The sequence below is a fragment of the Pinus tabuliformis genome, chromosome 7 (genome assembly GCF_031772625.1).
Source record: "Pinus tabuliformis cultivar Carrire ecotype Pingquan chromosome 7, CPIR1, whole genome shotgun sequence".
Lineage (NCBI taxonomy): Eukaryota > Viridiplantae > Streptophyta > Pinopsida > Pinales > Pinaceae > Pinus > Pinus tabuliformis.
This window is the reverse complement of record NC_142293.1, coordinates 760895486-760913141: the sequence shown is the minus strand read 5'-3', so window position 1 is coordinate 760913141 and position 17656 is coordinate 760895486. Positions and strand designations below refer to the sequence as shown.

At 38.9% G+C, this 17656-nt stretch overlaps 1 long non-coding RNA gene across 1 annotated transcript; it reads right to left on the bottom strand.

Moving 5' to 3' along the window:
- Positions 1 to 1731: 1731 nt before the first annotated feature.
- LOC149249761 (uncharacterized) lies at positions 1732 to 2539 on the bottom strand. The gene is made up of 4 exons (XR_016265907.1): positions 2417 to 2539; positions 2240 to 2321; positions 2116 to 2156; positions 1732 to 1964 (listed from the first exon to the last, which is right to left on the bottom strand). It is a non-coding gene; the product is annotated as an uncharacterized LOC149249761 (long non-coding RNA).
- Between the last annotated feature and the right edge of the window lie 15117 nt (positions 2540 to 17656).

The following is a 17656-nucleotide window of genomic DNA, read 5'->3' as shown; positions in this document are numbered from 1 at the left end:
AACAAGAAATAACTAAATCTGTTGCTGATTGCAGGTCGAGCCGGAAGGCGAGGTTCTGGTCGAACCACTGACCATTCTCGACCGGAGAGAAGTGCAGCTGCGGAAACGGGTTATTTCCCAAGCTAAGGTACAATGGCAGCATTATGGGCCTGAAGAGGCCACTTGGGAGGATGAGGAACTCCTTAGAGAAGCTTACCCGAATTTGTTTAAGGGAGACAGACATCGGGACGATGTCCAAACTCAGGAGGGGGAGATGTGATAACCCCATATTATGTAAATATGAAAATCTACTGTGGTAAAAGACAGTAAAACGGTTGTTGTTATGTTTTAAAAGAACAAAACTGGACAAACTATTTTATTAAAGTAATTTAAATATTTTCTTGAAATGCTGGCAGCCTCTAGGAGGTGGATTTAAAAGAAAGTGATCAGTTATAATAACTGAGAGAAACTACCCTCCCAAGAAACAGGAAAAGTCCTGGCTGTAGGGAAGAGGCTTTGTGCTGTGTGGACAGGCAGAGGAGCCCTCTTCCAAGAAGAGGAAAAAGGGAAAAAGACAAAGAAAGTGAAAACTGGTTAAGTCTGGTGAGGACCAGATAACCAAGCACCAAGCACAGAGTGCAAAAATCTTGCTGAGGGCTTGAGGTCTGCAAGATGGCTCGGGGGGAGACTTTCGTCTGAGAGATGGATCTGATGGCTGGGTGGAAGAGCAGAAAACAAGCACAGGTGACTTGCTTGAGAAACCATTCCTGATACTGTAAACCAGGTACGGATTCAAGTTGCAAAGTCCCTGAAAGAATATGGATTTACAGTATAATTTACAATATGTAAATAAGGAATTATGTTTATTTTCCTAGATACTGTTTTTGTATGCAGTGAATCTGCAGTAGGGATTATGATCCTAAAACACTGTTATGCTATTAAGTAACTGCATGGGTGTAGTTGTAAGTGAAAACGGTCAGTTGCTAGTCAAGGGACTTAAACCAAAGCTAACTGTGTAGTAAACAAAGCTGCAACGGAGGTATTAAACTAGAGTCTGGTTATAAAATGATAAGGAGAAACCAGTTATGAAACAATAAGCGTCCTGTCATAATGTCGTCGAAGAGGCAAACTCTGTAGTAACCACAGAACAGTAAATAACGGAAAACAACCGTGCAGAACTTAAGCATATAGACAAACACTACTCAATATGTCAACAGAACAAGTTGGCTCACCCAAGGTCTGAGTGAGAGCGCCGACGGTGGTCGGATTTCAACTCCTCGACGAAAAGAAAACCAACTCACGGTTATCATATTAAAGACTGTGACTATGTAAAAACAAGAAATGGAGTATCCCGACCAGGGGATTTACATTTATAAACTGTGAAACAGAGAGCGAGACAACCGTATTTCTTTTCAATATGCTAGTAATGTGAAAGTATAAATGTTCGCTGATTCACTTAGGTAAGCAGAACAGTGCATAAAGAGAAGCAAGGAAAGATGAAAACCCCATGATAGATCCTGTACATGCTACGAGTATAACTCTGAGAATATATATATACATTACGGCCTTTTCTAAGGAAAAAATATGTATGTACAGCCAACCTTTTTAATCAAGTCATACGAGTTCATCAGGACCATAATCTATATGGTAAATGACAGACAGACGAATCGAAGAATTAAACAGAACCTGAGTAGTAAATAACCTTCGCCTCTTGTCCTGAGGACTGTTAAATATTCAAAATACATTCATAGTATTCAAGGTCCTATTACCATAAAAATATAGACAGTGCACAGTTCTGTTATAAATTACAAAATATATATACCCGGTGGAAAACCGTAAGGTAAAGTCTGTCATTCATTAAACAATAGAAAATCCCCAAAACAAGAACCTAGACCCAGTGTCAAATGCGCAGGTTACAGCCAGAACCGAAATCACATGTCCCGGAACGGACATGGTAAACCAATTACTGCGTGTGCCGTCAAGGGCTGCATTGCAAAACACAAATAAGTTCTTAAATACATATATCAAAACTCAGAAGGGTTCCGCTGGGGATAACCACTCCATAGGTCGGTAATGGACTTGACCAGAAGACAAGAAAACCTAGATACGAACTGAGAGGGCTCTTGAGAGAAATACCTCAGCAAAGGATGCAAGGAAACCCTCGTTCGCACGGCGATCTGCAAACCCATAACCGAACAACTCAAATCGGTAGTTCACGAGCTATTGTGAGCAGGAGCAACGCAGAAAACTAAACGCATACCTGTAGTCGCCGAGAGGGTGGAAACATTGTGTTAAATGGTCGTGGCACCACCAGCGAGGTTCAGATAACTCAGCCGTGTGCCCTGTAAACAAGTGAACCCGAGACGTAAGAAATCGTTATCGATGTCTAACATTGCAAGTATAAATAAGCTATAATCTAGGAGACGAGGTTCCATACCTGTGCAGGTTTAATGTCAAGCACCTTTCCGCTCTCAGAGCAACTGCAGATGAGGTATGTGGTGCTGGTGGAATCGAACCAGAGGGTGAACGCTGAGACGGAGTCGACAGGGACCGAACAAATGAATGAACCCCGAGGATGGGCGAATAAACTTTGTAATGAGTTAAACCCTAGAGTGCATTCCAGCCCTTGGATACAATGGCGAGATCCTGGCCGTCGATGCAAGGCGGGAATGCCAGGCGTAAAGGTCGAAAACGCCGTGACCGAGAAATCACATGGGCCAAGTAGCCAGGTCTTGCCACCTGCCTCGAAAAGTACTGCAGTCATTAAGGTAAGAACGAGCTGGCACCTGCAAGAGCTGCGGTGAAACCGCCAAGGCCGAACCTCATTAAGTTCACCGTAGAACTGGCAGTCTAACAGATGGTTCGTAGGTGAAGTCAAAGCGCACATTAAAAGCCTGTATGACAGAGCAATACGATGGCGTTGTGTGTGGCCACGTAGCTCAATCAAACCAGGGTTATAACCAGCCATCAAACATATGTTAAAGCGCTGTGCATACATTATATCAGTCATTCAAAACATATGTTAAAGAGATATGAATACGTGGCATATGCATGATAAACACTAAGCCTACGTGCATTTATAAATATTGACAAATCATGTATTATATAGCGAATGCATATATAAGGTACAGTAAATTTTTTTTATGTATGTAATGTGAGTGTGACACTGCTCCTGAATTCTCATCCCGCCTGCCTGCACAGATATAACACTATGTTGCAGGAATGTTCCAAACTCAATGGAGTGTGCGAAAAATATAATTGGAACCCATCGTAGTGCATGCTATACGTGGTAAAGTAATTAAAGAGGACAGAGAGAGGGAATTTTTGAGATGGAATAATTCAGCTGCAAGAGAGAATAATCTGAGAAATATAGACTAGGGGAAGATATTATCCACCGGAAAAGGACGGCGTAATTAAAGCGCAAGTACAGTACAAGAACTTCATCTTGGTCAATCATTTCTCTACACCTTTCTGCCACCAAATATTTATTCATATTCTTTTTTACGCTTTTTTTCCACCTAATATATACGCAGCTTAGCTCGATAACACGCGAAAGCCCAAATATTATTTAATGCCGAAACTCCCCGCTCCCCTGTTATCGCGTTAACCAGCGTGCATATCCCCGGGCATTTAATGCCCTATGGCAGGTTGGTTAGGCGCTGCCCAAAATCAATGCTAGAACAATTTACTGGATAATAAATTCAATTAAAATTTATTAATAAATATTCAATTAAAATATTTCTAACAATTTTGACTATAATATTTTTTACTTTTAAATTACCATATTTCCAACAAAAACTCTGTAGTATTAATAAATTTGATTGAAACCATTATGAAACATTTTATTAAAAGACTATTTTTTCATCTTGTCCAAAATTAATGTGAAATGACTAGTTCAATTCCCCAGATCAACATAATATATTGAAAATCATAAAAATATAATCACACCAAACTTTTAAAAAAATTATTTTACTTTTAAATTACACTATTTCTAATTATTAAACTTTAAAAAGATACACATATCAATCAATGCCAATCTTAATTGCCAACAGAATAAAAGAACAAAGAAACTATCGCACATTAATAAGCATTCAATTAGAGCATCTCCCCCAACAGGAGAGTCCCTGAAATACCATATTTCTAGTTCTAGAATTGAAAAAACAAATACACATATCTGTCGACCAAGCGGCAGCGCTCCTAATGCAACATCTTTTTTCTGATTACAGTATTTCTTCTTCAACCACTATTTCTAACAACACTGTGATTGGTCGATCAAGCAACTATATCTAACAACATTCTAACTGGTCGACCAAGCAGCACAGCACCTATTTCTTAGATTCTTTGTATTCCTTCCAAGCAAAAGAAGGTCTGTGCAATGCTGAAGAGGAGAAGGAGAAATCCAACGAACAGAGCTATGCCCTTTCCTGGCTTTGACAGATGGTCCCAATAGAATTCCCACAGCAGCTTGTTGAATATGCTCATGTAATATTTCCTTATCAGCACTTCCTTGAGTGCATTGTTGAGATGCTGGGGAGGATCCAGGCGGCCTGTGAAGATGGGATGGCATATGCTGTTCCACATATCGGCTATGCTCTGGTCGGTTAACATCAGACTTGCGCGATCAATGACTTGAGATTCCCGGAGCAGTCGAACGTCCTCGACCGTGTCGATGAGGCAGTCCATCAACCCAACATAACGCGTCAAGTCGTCGCCATGGGTGGCATCATTTAACTCCAAGGCAAGCATGTTCCTAAAGAACACTTCCGTCTGCACTGCGGGTAGGGTGATCCGGGGAAGGTAGAGCGTGGTCGAGTATTTGTCGAATCGGATCTTATCAGACCTGCTAGAGAAGGATTTTTAATGAATGCCGACCTTTTCCATCTCCGCTGCGTTGTATGAGTTCAGAATATCAAGTCGGCCTTCTTTGTATGGATGCTTGACGCGGACAATACAGAAGATCGCTGCAACAATCAGTTCGAGAGAGTACTTCTGTAAGATTTTTGAGATACACAGATCTAGATCTGCAAAACAATAAACAAACTTGCAAGAGAAGGAAGGAAGCGAGCAAGAATTGAGAAAAGAATGAAAATTGATTCTACAATATTAGTTTTAGAATAAATACATAAAAGCAACTAAGTTAAGCTTAGTTGTACATGTAATAACTAAAGCTAACTAAAGCTAAGTGTGCTTTATCTTATGTTAATGTGTACATGTGCCACATGTAAGCAATAAGTTAACTGGAGCTAATCTAGGTGCATGTACACCAACACAGCTAGTCTAAGTGCATGTACACCAACACCCCCCCTTAAGCATAACTTAGGTGAGTGTGATGCAAAATGAATGAGTCCTGGCAACACGGCCATTTTAGGTACCCATATACAATGCATAAAAAGGAGGAAAGAGGGAAAACCCAGTGGGAAGAAAACCCCCCTCAAAATATAATGCAAAAGTAGAGAAAAGACAACTGCTAGGCAGTCGTGTCCTTCACCCCGAGACGATCTCGCAGGAATCGAAACTTCTGCTCAGTGAAAGTCTTGGTGAAGATGTCAACAATCTGCTTGGAACTAGGACAGTACTGAAGATCGATGATCCCATCATGAATGAGTTCTCTAATGAAGTGCATGTGGATCTCGATGTGCTTGGTATGCTGCCGCTGCACTGGATCTCTGCAAAACTTTAGCATACTTTGATTATTGCACCAGATGATAGTTGGATGATGGACACTAATCCCAAGCTCAGATAGGAAATGTTGTAGCCAAATTGCCTGAATATTGGCATTGACTGCTCCTCTATACTCGGCCTCTGCTGATGATAAAGCAATGGCAGCCTGCTTCTTACTTGACCAACAAATTGGGCCGGATCCCAAACTAAGTACATAACCGGAAGTAGACTTGCGATCAATGGTGCCGCCAGCCCAGTCTGAATCTGTGAACCCGATGAGATTCAAAGAACAATTGGCTGCATAATGAATCCCATAGGTGATTGTCCCCTGGACATATCGAAGGATGCGCTTTGCAGCATTCCAGTGTAACTCATGTGGCTCCTGCATGTATCTGGAAACTGCTCCGACAGCATAGGAGAGATCAGGACGGGAGTGAGTGAGATAAAGAAGACTTCCCACAAGTTGGCGATACAATGTGCAATCAACCAATGGTGTGTCTTTGCCATTCTCAATCTTTATCCCTGATAAGAAAGGTGTGGCTTCTGGCTTGCAGTCACTCATGTGAAATCGTGCCAAAAGATCTCTGGCATATTTTGGTTGAGAAATGGTAATGCCAGAATCACGCTGATGGATCTCTAGTCTAAGGAAGAAATTTAGCAAGCCCATGTCTATCATAGAAAACCGCTTATGCAATGCAGTTTTGATGTTAGTAATGACAGACGCTGAACTACTCGTTATCAAAAGATCATCTATGTAGAGTACTATGATCAACAAGGAGTCAATTTTCTTCAGAAAATAAACATTGGAATCAGATTTGCAGCGTACAAAATTTTGAGATAACAAATAAGAATCCATCTTTGCATACCATGCTCTAGGTGCCTGCTTGAGGCCATAGAGAGACTTCTTTAGTTTGCATACCAGAGATGAATTCTGCATGTATCCTGGTGGCTGCTCCATGTAGATTTCCTCCTTGAGATCACCATGAAGAAGGCATTCTTCACATCCATATGATGCACCTCCCATCCTCTTGCTGCTGCAATGGAGAGAGCTAGCCGAATGGAATCCATTTTTGCCACTGGAGCAAAAGTCTCATCATAGTCAACACCATGTACTTGCTGAAAACCTTTTGCTACCATTCGTGCCTTATATCGACTAACTTGGCCATTTGATGCTTTCTTGGTCCGGTAAACCCACTTGCATCTCACAAGTTTGCGATTTGAAGGTAGCGGAACCAAATCCCAAGTCTGGTTCTCAATGAGAGAGTTATATTCCTCATCCATGGCGGCTTCCCATTCAGGATGACCATTTGCTTCTGCATAAGTTTGTGGATCAGATCCATGCATCATATAAGCATGCATGGGAATGGATGGCTCCATAGCTAAGAGTGCTTGCGGATCTTCCTCAAACAGAGGGATAGAGGCAGGATCATCAAGGATATCACTCATGCTGCGCCATTTTTGTGTTGAAGGTGGTCAACAATCTTCCGAACTACATGCAGAAGTATGATCTCGATGTTCAACAACTGGTGGTCTAACAGGGGTCACAGGAAAAGATTCATCTTCATCAGAATGCTGGTCTGAAGTTTCATCTGTATACTCATCAATGAGTGGTGATGAAAATTTGGTAACAAGTTCATCTACTGGTGCATGCGAAATATCTTCGTCAAACTTTACACTCCTTTCAATAAAGAGCTCTTCAGTGTGGATATCAAGCAATCTATACCCTTTGACTTCATCAGAATATCCAACAAACATGCATGCTTTGCTTTGAGGCTCCAAAGCCTTTCTCTTCTCTGTAGGAATGCGGGCCCATGCTCGAGATCCAAAAATGCGGAAATGACTAACTTCAGGTTGCATGCCAGTCCAAGCCTCAAAAGGTGTTTTTCCAGTAACAGATTTATGAGGAGATCTGTTCTGGATGTATGAGGCACAATTAATAGCTTCGGCCCACAATTTCGACGGAAGAGATCTTGCATGCAACATGAAATTAGCCATCTCTTTCAAAGATCGATTTTTCCTTTCAGCCATGCCATTTTGCTGTGGAGTGTAAGGAACTGTATGCTGCAACTGTATGCCTGCTTCATCACAAAGATTCTTGATATCTTTGTTGACATATTCCGTCCCATTATCTGTGCGGAGTATTTTGATGCGTTTTCCAGACTGATTTTCCGCGTGCGCTTTGAAAATCTTTAGATGTTGAAAAACTTCAGACTTGAGTTTTAAGAAGTAAACCCAAGTGAATCTCGTGTAATCATCTATAAATGACAACACATATCTTGCTTTACTCATTGAAAGCACCGGAAATGGACCCATGAGATCACTGTGTACAAGTTCCAAAGGTGAAGAGGCTCTCCATGCATGCCCCTTCTCGAATTTTTCTTGTGGATGCTTTCCAAGAGCACATCCATTACAAACACCATCTGAAAATTCAATGGTTGGCAATCCTTTGACCATCCCTTGCTTACTAAGCTGTTGTATATATCTGAAATTCAAGTGCCCAAATTTCTCGTGCCAAATCCTACTTTCTTCATTTGCATGCGTAAGTAGCAAAATAGAATCTGATTGAGGAACAAAATCAGAAAATGTATACATACGAGATTGATCATTTACCTTGCCAGATGCAATCTTCAAATTGGTTTTCATGTCATAAATGCTCACGGAATCTTGGGTAAATTCCACTTTCCTTCCGCTGCCTGTGTGTGTCATCTGATACACTGAGAGAAGATTCACAGAAAGCCTTGGAATATGCAAGACATTTTCAAAACTTCCATCTTCGAATTGCACCCTTCCTTGTCCAGTTGCTGCAACTGCAGAATTATCCCCCATGAGAATGGGAGGACCTGAGTATGCATGTAGAGAAGAAAAGGATTCCTTTGAAGAAGCCATATGATGTGAAGCTCCTGAATCGATGATCCATTCTTGTGGTGCAGAATGAAGAGCAATCAAAGCATGCACGTTACCTCTTGGATCTGGTGCTTTTTCTCCAGACTTCTTCTTAGCATTCTCAGGAATGTGGTCTCCAAGATGGTGTTGCTGGAGTGTCTGCGCCATAAGATCTATAGTCTTCTTCATGCATGCAGATTCAGGATGAAAACCACGGTGGCAATAATTGCACATTGATTGCCCTTTCGTTCCTTTCCTTTCCTTTGAGCCAGATGATCCATCAGGGGGTTTGGGATGTCCTCCCTTTCTTGGATCAGGATCCTTCTTCCCTTTTCCTTTCTGATGGTCTTTGGAATTTGCCTTTCCTTTTGCATGCACAGTAAGTGCATGCGCTTTGGAATTTTTAAGTGTGCCCATTTTGATGAGCTTATCTTACTCATGCATCAAAGACTGAATAAAAGAATCCAGTGAGGGCATCTTCCAAGCTGCACCAGTTGCATATCTGACTGTGTGGAATGTAGAGACGAATATTACATACTCTGGACCAATTTTTGATAAAATGGAAAGAATCAACTGATTTTCTTGCTTGGATTTGTCGATCCCGCATCCTTTCAGCTGAACCAACAAGGCTTTATACCTTGTGAAAAAATCTTGAATGTTCTCAAAGTTTCTCGGATCTAATGAGTTTAACTCATTTTCGAGAATGTGACCTTGCATTTCATCCTGTTTTCCAAACAATCCTTCCAAAATTTTCCATACTTCATTTGGAGTTGAACATGATTCAACATGAAATAGCAATTCCAGAGAAATAGATAAACATAGGATGCCGAAGGCCTCGTCCATGCGATTGAAATATCTTGTTTTCTCCATTGTCGATGTTGGTTCAACTTCCGTTTCCATGGTTATTCGAAATAAGCCTCTACTTCTGAGATGAAGTTGAATCTTTGGCTTCCATTCGAAATAATTACATGGAGTGAGAATTGCCGATTGTGGAAACTCCAATTTAGACTCCATTCTTTGTTGTTGCTTCAATCTTCTGAACCTGCAAATAAAATTGCTTGTGCACTGAGTACAAATCCCTGTGCTCTGATACCATGTAAGATTTTTGAGATACACAGATCTAGATCTGCAAAACAATAAACAAGCTTGCAAGAGAAGGAAGGAAGCGAGCAAGAATTGAGAAAAGAATGAAAATTGATTCTACAATATTAGTTTTAGAATAAATACATAAAAGCAACTAAGTTAAGCTTAGTTGTACATGCAATAACTAAAGCTAACTAAAGCTAAGTGTGCTTATCTTATGTTAATGTGTACATGTGCCACATGCAAGCAATAAGTTAACTGGAGATAATCTAGGTGCATGTACACCAACACAGCTAGTCTAAGTGCATGTACACCAACACAGCTATTCTAAGTGCATGTACACCAACAACTTCACTCTTTGAGATAGAGTGAGTTTTGGCCCCTTGTCCTCCTCGATTACTTCCATATGTACCAGTGGCGAAATTACTGCGCACACGCAACCAAGCAAATGCGGTTGATCATTGATTTGTGTCTCAGATATCTTGATCGAATGCTGTTGATCATTATTTTGTGTTTTGGTATCAGTATTTGCCATGTCGAATTGATCGAAAGGAGACAACTTCTTGTACGTCTTCTGCAACTTATCATTAAAGCTGATCTCTGCCGACCCAAATACATTTCTCAAGAGAAACAGCGGAATTTGGTTCTCGAGCTTCAGAATGTCACACTTTATAGAGACTTCAAGCCTTTTCATGCCATCGCCTGATGGTCCAGGCTGACTGAATAAGAAATCTAATAGAAAGCATGAATCTATGGCCATCATAAGTGCGAAATGCTCAGGGTACTCACCGCCCCTACTAATTTTCCAGTCATAGAAATCCTCAATTTTCTGCTACATCTCTTTGATCTTTTCAATTACACCATCCAAGCTCTCGCCACGATTGCGCAAAAACGTAGCCGCCGACTGGACTTTGTACGCTTCCACAGTTGACATCTTCAGCTCGCGAAACTCGTAACTATCTCCTGCAGAAGAAGAGGCTGCAATCTTTTTCTCCAGCGTCCAATGGTGGTAAGGCCCCAAAGAGACGAAGTGTGGTATGTACGCCTATGGTTTCGCATCCAACAGAACAGGAGCCCCACGCGGAACCTTATCTGCCTATTCCAGAGATTTTCTATTATTATTTAATATCTCTCACTTGTTCAACCCACTCCTTCCGAAACACTAGCGCTTCTTTCACTACCGCCGCCATTCTCAGATTATCACAACCTAATCTATTGAACTATTAACACTAGACTTTCATTGACCTTACAGGCAAACAAGAAAGCATCATTGAATGTTTTGGGACTGCTCCAGAATTCTTATTCCACCTACCTGTACAGTTATAACACTATGTTGCAGGAATGTTCCAAACTCAATGGAGTGTGGAAAGAATATAAGTGGAACCCATCGTTGTGCATCCTATACGTGGTAAAGTAATTAAAGAGGACAGAGAGAAGGAATTTTTGAGATGGAATAATTTAGCTGCAAGAGAGAATAATCTGAGAAATATGGAAGATATTATCGGCAAGAGCTAACCAGCCTGCCATAGGGCATTAAATGCCCGTATGGAGGTGGGCTCTACCATGGATGTCGAGGGGGTCATGGGCGCATCCATCTTCCATATATCGTTTATCCGGCAGGCATCATTCCTTTTCCGGGAACGCGGGACCCGCCACCCCCCGAGCTAGAACCGGGACCCATTTTCAAACCTGCCCTCGCACCAAAAGAGCCATTTTCATCATTCACGCTCCCGTTCGAGGCTGCTCTACCTCTGCAACCCGTCTGGAGGAAACATCGCCCACGCTCATAGTTGCACCTGCTCTGCCTCTGCAACCCGTTTGGAGGAAACACCGCCTGCGCTCATAGTTGCACCCACCTCGCAGGCAATCTCGGGCGTGAGGTAAATTAAAAATACAGTAACAACTAGCGCAAGTTCATCAGCTTTAATTTACAATGCAGAGCCACTAGCGCAGATCAAGAATGCAGATCAACTTAATTACCTCAAAAATTACCTGAAAGAGAACCCCTTTGCTTACATAAAGTAACCGAATGTGTTAAAATAAATAAATTTTTTTGTGACTTGCAGTTATCAAAAGATGGAGAAGGAATATGCCAGTTAGATTTAACATTGTAAAACAATACAAAAATTAACTTTCTTTACCCCAATCAACAAAACCCTTATGTTTTCAACTGCGATTACATATATGGATACTTTTCTATTGACTACAATGTTGATATCCTCCTCAACAATATTTCAGGGGAAGTGAAAGCATAGAGCAGGTTATGATTTTGTTTCAGGACCAATATAAAATTTTATGGCTGCATATTATTTATTTTGTTCTATCTTATGAAATTCCTTTTTTCTTTTTACCAAAATTCTGGTAGAACCTGTCACATATCTGATATTTCCCACCTGAGTAGCTTGTCCAACTTGGTTCTTTATATATTCATTCTTTCTGTCAAACTATGGAAATAAAATAACTAAAGACTACCTTTCTTATAAATGATGTGTTTGAAAATCACCTAGATGCATAAGAGTTTACCAAAACCAGATAAAGAGCCTACTTTACATGCAGTAATGCCATGGTACATGTTTATTTTAACTGGCTCTCTGAAGCCCTCTTATAATAACAAAAAATATGTAGTGTGACCTTTGATGACCAAAGTCAAATAGATATTATATCTTATGGAGATTTAAACTGGGGAATCTATACTTACAAAGTGGAATTTCTTGATTTTGCTAAATTTGAATTATTACAAGAATCTCATGCTTCCATTTTTTCCAGCAATTCATTCATTTTAGTCCCGCTCTTATGCATTGACAATATCTATCCATTGCTTCAACCAAATGACATAACTCAGTGTCAACCAGCGACAGTTTGGTTGAATGTACATGTTTACATTTCTAATGTCAATATCTATTGTTTCATTTCACAATTGTGGAGTTTTGTTTTCATCATCTTGGATACTTACATTTCTCTTGATATGTATCAGTACTCTGTTTTTTTTTTAAACCAGAACTTAATCATGTCCTCTTCTGTGATATATGTATCTAAATCATTGACTTTGAACAACATTTCTTCCACTGAGATTTGGTTTTTACAAGCCATTGTACAAAAATTTAGAAAAACAAAGACAAAGCTAATATTGTTGCTTCTTGGCAAAGATGATGTAGATCCATCAACAAATGCAACATATGGTTCCCTTGTAAAAATCTTAGCATTTGTGAGGAAATTTTTTTGTTGGAATCATGGTTCCAAAGGACTACATTTGCTCGGTCGATACAAACTTGTATTTAGAAGCACCTACAAGTATTCTACAAGATGCACACTCTGCAGGGTTGGAAATATTTGCTGCTAATTTTTCCAAATTATAGCGATGACCCAATAAGGGAATATCTTCAGTTTGTGGACAACAAGAATTTCACATTTAATGGCATCCTAACCGATTCCTCTGTAACAACATCAGAGGCTATAGGTATGAATTTATTTCTACTTAACCTCCACCAATTTTTGAAATTCCTTATCCATGCCCACTTGGCCAAAGAGGTATTAGTTTATTTCTTTAAACTTGCAGACAATGCAAACATCAATCATCATAATAGTTATATCAGTGCAATATTTAGCAACCTGTTTCCAAGCCTTTTTTTTATGGTGCCAATCCATTTCCGCCATCAAAACAATGATTTAAACACTCCCATGGATTTCCCCAAAATTTTCTCACAAGATTTTGTCCAGAAATTCATGGTGTGGACAAAATTTTGGGGTCATGAGACAACACCCAAAAGTTTTGAATTGCAAATTCTGGGAACATCTAGGGTGGACAGCAGCAAAGTCAAACAATTTATGTTTTGTACTGCGGATTATACGAACATCCAAGATGGACAGCGACCAAGCTAAACAATTTATGTTTTGGATTGCATATTCTGCTAGCACACATGATTTGACTTCATAGATTGGAAACATTTAGCACACATGATTTGACTTCCTGGATATTGCCTCTTGTTGATGGTGATCTGGATAAGCATAGGAGTGCTCTCTCTATTTGGAACCCTCCACCCAATGCAATCCTCTTTCAAGATGTGAGCAATAGCTTGGAAAACACTAACAGTAAACTGTAATTGGAATCACTAGATATAGCAATGTTTTTGAAAATGTAACAGGAAAAACAATTTTCTAGGGTTTCTTTAGTCAATCTTACTAAAAGATGATATTTTGAAGTCCTTAGAATCCTTGATAGCATGACAAGGTTTGTCTTAAATGATTCATTTCTTCTTGTCATGCTACATCCTCATTTTCATGAGCATGCATGCATTATTAACTCTTTATGCCCAAAGTCTTATCACTGATATTTGATTTTCTGTTATTTTTCAAGGATGTGCATTCAAACTTGAGGTAGCATAAAAATAATCAATTTCAATCAGGATATTTTGTCATATTAAAGTATTCTAACATGAATCTATTTTGTTGTTGTCACTATGCAGTGCTTCTAAGCTCACGGAATGGTGGAAAAGTGGACACTGTGCATTGAAGTATCATGCCGCCCAAATCCGGGTCGAGCATCTTTAAAATTTGTCCTTCACAATGGGGCAAAAAATCATGTGATTTATAGAATATGGGAAGTGCAGGGAAAGACAACCAATAACGAAGCATACTACATTACACTTGTTGCGGGGTTAAAAGAGGCAAAACACAATGGGGTGAATAACAAAACTGTACTGACAAACTCAGATTTAATCTGTAATCACATGGAAGGTATCTACAATGTTCGCGCAGACAATTTGAAGCCCCTCTACAGAGAGGCAAAAATCTGGAGTGCTCGATTTAATTATTTTATGATAAAGCACCTTGCGGAGATCCATAAAATGTCTACTGATCTAATGATTGGAGCAATCTCAAGTGTAGATGTAGGTGCCAGAGATGATTCAGGATCATCGTTCATTCCACTGGAAAACATTGATCAACATCAGTATAGGTCTCGACTATGTGTATACACCATGGTTGTCATTTTTCTTGGGATTCTCATACCGTGGTTCTTTCAGTAAAGAACTCGTTAATGTACATTTTTTTCGTTTTGTAATATCATTCACCTTAGATGTCCAATCATGTTATAACTGAATTCATGTGTCCAATTATGTACATTATATTTGAGGTGAACTAATTATTCTTAACCTACTAATGGTTCAGCGAAGATTATTGTAGCTCTGTTTGAATTTAATTTTAATTTCAAGTTTCAGATGCTACCTCTTTAATACAGTCTCGATTTCCACCTGGATGGATGCCATGGGAATAAATGAAAGTAACAAACAGGGTTATTTACATCTGGTATGTTTGTTTTCACAACATTTAAGAAGTATAAGTCATTTCTGATGCAAACCCTAGCTATATCCATATCTATATGATGACAAGCCGAAAATAGTTGATGCGTGATCTAATTTGAGATGAAGAATTTCATACCATGAAACCCTCCTAGGAACATTGATGCATAATAATGACAAACTCTAACCTTGTATGAAGTGAATTTTCTTAGGTACATGGTTTGCCCTAAAATGATGCAATGTACGCATATATCAATGAAGCCCTACATGCCCATGATGCCTTTGAAGATGCCATAATCTTAGTAAATAAAGAACAAAAGTGAAGAAACGCTCATCTTTCAAAATTGCCTAAAAGATTAAAAATATGGAGTCCCTAAACTTTGTCAAAATCATAATGATAAATTCTTCTTCAAAAAGCTTAATCCCCCATTTTCTTGACATGTCCCTTGTTCGTCACACCCACACTAATCTTCCAACTAGGACACCTTTCTTACAAGCACAAGAAATTCTCTAGAGTCTAGTGTCCCATGTTTCCAGCACCGGAACCAAAAACTAAGGCTTTGGAATTTGCAAGAATGACACCAACAATAACAACTAAAAAGTTAAATCGTAATGCCCCATAATATTGGCCATCTCTTTACCACAGGTCTAACTCAACTAATGGCCATAGCTCATCATCTAATCAAGAACACTCACTATTGACTTTACACCAGAATCAACGGTGATGTGCGACCATAAAAAGTATTCCATAAACCATAACAGGGAAGTACATCATCACCATCCATATTCATCAAAGTGTAACGAAGAAAGATGTAACAAAATACCATGCTTATTAACATATACACAGCAACTACAAGAATCCTGATGGAACATAGTAGGTTATCAAACATTTAGAACAATGCTCCATTCAGTATCCACACAATATGGCAAGAACCCTTCAATAGCATGCCAAAACTAATCAATGGTACCACTTGTAACAACCCAAAACTAGCAACAACCCTAAACTGTTCAGAGCTCAAGTACTTGTACACCACTACCTACTCAATGGCAATTTAGGTAACCTTTACAGCGTTCCGTTACCATGATGTACATGCATCTTTCACATCCAAACTAGTAAGTAAAGCAGAGTCATTTTCAAAGAAACGTTACAATGAGTTCGAAGCTCTCTTAAAACTTCCAAGTTTAAAATGAATATCACTTTACATTTGACCAAGTCAAATAATATATCTAAAATGGGGATTAATAACTCACCAACCAAGTCAAATAATATATCTAAAAGGAGGATTACTCGTTGTACCATATAATTCATCTTTAGATCCTGTGTAATGCATAAAGAGGTGGAATACTATGTTATGGAGCCCATGTATTATTATCACAAGCATCACTTTCACTTATATCAAGGTGTCAAGGTTATTTCTATATTATATGTTAATTAGAGTCTAGCAGTGAGCAACTTGATTAATTCATATATCCTGAAGCCTTATGAATAATTGTATAGCTATGTTTTTATAGAGATGTAAAATTGGTTGTGTGAATGGCCTAGAGATGGCCTGTGCTCATGGTTTTTTGGAGCCAAGGCTAGTTTACATATGACATCACTATGTTTTCACAATCATAACAGATTATATCAGTTCATTTACTAAATGAACTAAATTATGGTGCATCCAGAAACCAGATTAGTGTGATATTAGAAATTTTATTCATTAGATTTGAAATCCAGAATGTTTCAGTGTAATGCCTTTTGGACCTATTTTCACAATCATAACAGATTAAATCAGTTCATTTACTAAATGAATTAAATTATGGTGCACCCAGAGACCAGATTAGTATGATATTAGAGCTTTTTTTCATTAGATTTAAATCCAGTGTAATGGCTTCTGGACCCTCTTTGGTATATGGGTTGTTATCTATGTAATGTCCATAATAATTTCAACTTTTACAATAATACTGTCTTTCCTCCTCCTCACTGATTGAAGAACAAGGATCCATTAAGCTGCCAATATCCTCCATAGACAAGATAACCGCTTAGCTGTATAGCTAGTTACGCATATCAAACTAGTAAGTAAAGCAGAGTTGTTTTCAAAGAAACGTTACAATGAGTTCGAAGCTCTCTTAAAACTTCCAAGTTTAAAATGAATATCACTTTACATTTGACCAAGTCAAATAATATATCGAAAATGGGGATTAATAACTCACCGAACAAGTCAAATAATATATCTAAAAGGAGGATTACTCACTGTACCATATAATTCATCTTTGGATCCTGTGTAATGCATAAAGAGGTGGAATGCTATGTTATGGAGCCCATGTACTATTATCACAAGCATCACTTTCATTTATATCAAGGTGTCAAAGTTATTTCTATATTACATGTTAATTAGAGTTTAGCAGTGAGCAGCTTGATTAATTCATATATTCTGAAGCCTTATGAATAATTGTATAGCTATGTTTCTATAGAGATGTAAAATTGGTTGTGTGAATGGCCTAGAGATGGCCTGTGCTCATGGTTTTTTGGAGCCAAGGATAGTTTACATATGACATCACTATGTTTTCACAATCATAACAGATTATATCAGTTCATTTACTAAATGAACTAAATTATGGTGTATCCAGAAACCAGATTAGTGTGATATTAGAAATTTTATTCATTAAATTTTAAATCCAGAATGTTTCAGTGTAATGCCTTCTGGACCTATTTTCACAATCATAACAAATTAAATCAGTTCATTTACTAAATGAATTAAATTATGGTG